Source organism: Callorhinus ursinus, unplaced genomic scaffold (assembly GCF_003265705.2).
Source record: "Callorhinus ursinus isolate GAN/ISIS: 27379988/994484 unplaced genomic scaffold, GSC_fseal_2.0 scaffold12, whole genome shotgun sequence".
Taxonomy (NCBI): Eukaryota; Metazoa; Chordata; class Mammalia; order Carnivora; family Otariidae; genus Callorhinus; species Callorhinus ursinus.
Genome location: NW_027397074.1, coordinates 58,078,725 through 58,084,163, shown reverse-complemented (window position 1 = coordinate 58,084,163; position 5,439 = coordinate 58,078,725). Strand labels below are relative to the sequence as shown.

At 37.0% G+C, this 5,439-nt stretch overlaps 1 pseudogene; it reads right to left on the bottom strand.

The window, feature by feature from the left end:
- Positions 1 to 1,288: 1,288 nt before the first annotated feature.
- Positions 1,289 to 2,497, bottom strand: LOC112825227 (non-selective voltage-gated ion channel VDAC3 pseudogene; annotated as a pseudogene).
- Positions 2,498 to 5,439: the final 2,942 nt, after the last annotated feature.

Genomic DNA, 5,439 nt, shown 5'->3' with positions numbered 1-5,439 from the left:
GTGTTTATATCATTTGCAATAACGTCTATCTGCGGGTCTTTTCATACCCTGTGCACAGGCCTTTGCTGGCACCACGGGAGAGTAGACAGTGCCGAAACTTTTGCTGAAGTATTCTTCAACAGCAACATTTTACAGCATAAAAAAAAAGGTCTGAGGCTGTAGTGGGGTCATTGTGCTTTCTAGTGATCTGTCATACTGGCATTAGGAAGCAAGTTCTTCTAGGAGTAAATAGTCTTCTAGGGTTCTTGGAAACATTTTGTGGTGAGGAGGAAGTGGAAGGCCAAACTGTAGGAGGGAGGGAGGATGTGGTTTTTCATAAGTGTAATCCTGAACTTCTTTCTGATTAGAGTGATTGAGGTTCAGGTTATTAAAATGAAAAAGTAAAAGAGACATGACTGTTTGTTCCCTTGTAGGACTCACAGAACATTTATCTAAATTTTGATAACAAAAATATCATTATGCTTTGAGTACAGTTTTAACTTACTTTTACTAATAAAATATAAATTACATTTGTACCATTAAATAATTTTTTATAATATGGTTTTCTATGGATCCATAATGGTCTGTTGTATGGATATACCATGATGTATATAACAGTCTCTCTCTGATGGGTATTTTAGACATGTTTCCTATTTAACAACAACTAAAGAAAATCCCTGCTATACATGGTGATGACCATATTTTGTAAAAAGCTATTTATTTATTTATTTATTGAGAGCACAAGCAGGGGGAGGGTTAAGTAGAGAGAGAGGGAGAGAATCTCAAGCAGACTCTCTGCTGAGCGTGGAGCCTGACTCGGGGTTCAGTCCCACGACCTTGAGATCATGACCTGAGCCAAAATCAAGAATCGGCCACTCAACCGACTGAGCCACCCAGATGCCCCAATGACCCTATTTTTATATGCATTCAGGATTCTTTCTTTAGGGTAACTCTCTAGAAGTAAAAGCTAAAGCTTCTGAAATATTTATTGAATACCAGTTAATTTTATCTGAATGTAAGAAGTCAAAAGAAACCAATGAAATTTAGTGGAAGAACTGTAACAGATAGGCCTTAGAAGTTTTTTAGGTTTGGCTCTATAACTTACTTGACAGTAGGTAGAGTTTCCTTTTTTAAAATACATGATCCTGGGCTCATAACCCTTCTGTGTTCTTTTTCAAATTCTCTTTATCATAAATGAGTTTCTCTTTTTCTGATTAACTCTTATTAAACCTTGGTCATCGGGCTTTGAAACTTGTCTTGTTGTTCTTACTTTATACTTTGTATTCTCTTGTCCTATTAAAAGGTCATGAAAAAGTGGTGTGGGACATGCAGGACGTGATGTACAAACTGGAGGATCGGGTCATTTCCTTTGTAACATGACACTACATTGTTGCTGAGGAACACATTTAAAATAACACTGCGGAACTCAACTGAAATGTGGCACAAACAAGACAACTTCCAGGCATGCCTTCAAGTACCTCTCTTAGGATGGACTTGCAATCTCTAGAGTTCAGTGTGGGGAGGATTACAGTTCTTTGGAAGAATAAAAAGTTCACACTTTTGAAATTTCACAGAATTTTAAGGCCAAAACATAGTGGGTTCTCTTCACTTCCAGGGACAAATCGGATGCTTTACTCAAAACCACATTAAGCTTCTAGTTCAAATCCCAACCCAACCTTGTGACCTCCTGCAATGAAGTTCTTTCCGTCGATTAAAGCTGATAGGGTCAGTTTGACACCAGGTTGAAGGGTCTGAGTATAACCCAGTCCAATCAGGTTGGCATTATTTACTTTAGCAGACAGAGGTGTTCTACAATCCAGCTTGTATTTAGCAGCATTGCCAAAACGGATTTTGTTACTGCCAGCCGTCCAAGCAAGATTTATTGACGTTTCAGTCTTCTCCTTAACTTTCTGGTAGATAGACCCTCCAAATTCAGTGCCATCATTCACATGAGTGTGCAGCTAGAAGTCAGCAGCCTTATAACCCAGGGCGAAATTATTCTGTGACAGTTTGGATTTGGCTGTGTCAAAACTCATCTGATAGCCAGCAAGCCAACCCTCAAAGGCTAACACAGCCCAGCCATAGATGGTTGGTCCAGAAAAATCTATATCAACATTACTGCCAAGACTGAAACAATCCCGTTTATAAGAGGCCTTCAATTTTCCACGCTTCTTTCCTGTGTTCGGTACAAATATGGTATCAAGAATCAGTTTCAACCCTTCAGCCAACTTATTCTCCAAAGAGATTTCTGTTCCGAGAGTATTGTCTGTGTTCCATTTCTGGGTGAAGGTAAGTCCATAGTTACAGACTTTATATTTGGTCTCTAGGTTGCCTGACACTTTCCCTGTATCAGTGTAAGCATGACCTGAAGTAGAAAATTCCACTCCACTACAGGACTTGGTTTTCAGATCTATTTTAACCATGCCAAATCCATATCCTTTATTGAAGACATCCTTGGCGGCCTTTCCTAGGCCACAGTAAGTCGGTGTGTTACACATATCTCCAACCAGAGGGCCTGTCTCCGTTCCACCAGGGCAACGCTGAAGGTCCTATTTTCTGTATATTCTTTTCATTTTCCCCTTTCGTTTTCCTCTCTATATAAGATAAGTTAATAATAGTGAACTCTATATCTTGGTATTTAAGTTACAGATTTATCAAGGAAAGAATATAACTACAAAGGAACAAGCCTCACCCAGAGATGGACAGATTGAAGGTTTTATGTCTTCACTTTTAGTGAGAGAGAGGAATATCTTTGGTTAGGCGGAAGCATACTATTATTTTTAGTCAGAACTTAACGTAGGTAAAAGAGATGAACTGGAAGCTGAATCAACAATAGTGTATACACAGCTACATTTTTTGCTGTCAACTTTGCATTATTCCCAATTCTAAGGAATTGCATTTCCCAGAATCCCCTTTTCTGATGTGCTGATCTCACGCGAGGTACTCATGTAAGATTTGGAAGGCAGGATGAAAAGGTCATTATCCTAAGGAGGTGTGGTGGCCAGATGTAGTGACTTTGCAGATCTTCCCATGAGCTTCTCGTTGAGGTCATGGTGACCTGATATGGCAGATTTATAGAACTCACTATGAGCAACCATTTCATAGCTGTTAACAGCCAGATGTGGCTTCTCAGACTTCTCTCTAAGCTCTAACTTCTCCACTGTGTTCTAAGTCTTTGGGCTGAAGTCATTAGTAACTGAGTCTGTGATTCTTTGGTTGCAGTCTCCAGACCTTCCCTCCTCCAGCACCTTCCACACTTGTGCAAGCCCTGATTCCTATATTAAATCACTTTAATTATGGTAATGTGTAGTGGTTTTGTGTTTCCTGATTTTTTTCTGGATTGCTGCATATACTAAAATTCAATTATTCAGTGGATTACTTATGCAGAAATGTGCAGATTAAAGCTGTAGAATAAGCAATTCATAAACAAGTCTTAATAGGTGAAAGAATTTAGTATACAGCAAAGCTACGAATTCAAATCATAAAATAAAGACAATATCACTTAATAAATGGTAATAGGATATTTGGTTAACTATTTGGAAAAAATAAAAACAGACATTTAATAGTTTTCATCAGAATAAACTTTCAGTAAATTAAAGAATTAAATAAAAAAATTGAAGCTAGCAGAAATTAGGAATAATTGTATTTGGGGAAAGAAATGTACCAAAGCAAAGGAAAATACATGAAGGAAAAGACTAATAAGTTTAACAACATAAAATTTTAAAATTTAAAGGTCAAAACTACATTAATAAAAATAAAAGGAAATTTGAAAACTTCTCCTGAAAAAATTTAAACATATATATAAGGAATTATAGCTTTACAAATAAATAACCTAATGGGTAAGTGGCATTAATTATCAATTTAGAAAGAAAGATACATGGCTAAAAAATTTCTTAACATAATAGGGAGTATAAGAAATAAAAATCAAGCTAGTAATATCTGATTTTTTGCCTCTTAAGCAAGGCTTTTATAAAGATAGTACATATTACTAACAAGGATGTGGTTAAATGCTGGTAGTAGAATTTTAAACTGATACAAATTTGGTGTCAATAAAAGGGCTATTGTTAGTGATTAGTAAAAAGAACTTTGAAATAATCATATAGTTTGATTCTCTAATTATTCTTCTAGGATTTTATATCAGTGAAATAACTTTATGCAAAAATATTTATGCACTAAGAAAGTAATCAAATAGTATTTGTAATAGAAAAAAATGGAAACATACTAAATGATTAGCTTTAAGACACTGATAAAATACCTATGAATTACTGCATGATAAAATACTATGCAACAATTATAATGCTGATTTTATTTATTTATTTATTTATTTATTTATTTATTTAAAGATTTAATTTATTTATTTGAGAGAGAGAATGAGAGATAGAGAGCATGAGAGGGAAAAGGGTCAGAGGGAGAAGCACACTCCCCGCTGAGCAGGGAGCCCGATGTGGGACTCGATCCCGAGACTCCAGGATCATGACCTGAGCCAAAGGCAGTCGCTTAACCAACTGAGCCACCCAGGCGCCCCTATAATGCTGATTTTAGATTAGATTTTTAGAATTTTAGATTAGAATGCAAATTTAATGACATAAAATGTTCAAGGCATAATGTTAAAAACTATGATATAGGAAGCAAGGGCAAAAATGAACTATTGGGACCTCATCAAGATAAAAAGCTTTTGCACAGTGAAAGAAACAGTCAACAAAACCAAAAGACAACGACAGAATGGGAGAAGATATCTAGTATCCAAAATCTATAAAGAACTTATCAAACTCAACACCCAAAGAACAAATAATCCAATCAAGAAATGGGCAGAAGACATGAACAGACATTTCTCCAAAGAAGACATCCAAATGGCCAACAGACACATGAAAAAGTGCTCAACATCACTCGGCATCAGGGAAATCCAAATGAAAACCTCAGTGAGATACCACCCCTCACCAGTCAGAATGGCTAAAATTAACAAGTCAGGAAACGACAGATGTTGGCGGGGATGCGGAAAAAGGGAAACTCTCCTACACTGTTGGTGGGAATGCAAGCTGGTGCAACCACTCTGGAAAACAGTATGGAGGTTCCTCAAAAATTTGAAAATAGAGCTACCATACGATCCAGCAATTGCACTACTGGGTATTTACTCCAAAGATACAAATGTAGGGATCCGAAGGGGTACGTGCACCCCAATGTTTATAGCAGCAATGTCCACAATAGCCAAACTGTGGAAAGAGCCAAGATGTCCATCGACAGATGAATGGATAAAGAAGATGTGGTATATGTATACAATGGAATATTATGCAGCCATCAAAAGGAATGAGATCTTGCCATTTGCAACGACGTGGATGGAACTGGAGGGTGTTATGCTGAGCAAAATAAGTCAATCAGAGAAAGACATGTATCATATGACCTCACTGATATGAGGAATTCTTAATCTCAGGAAACAAACTGAGGGTTGCTGGAGTGGGGGGG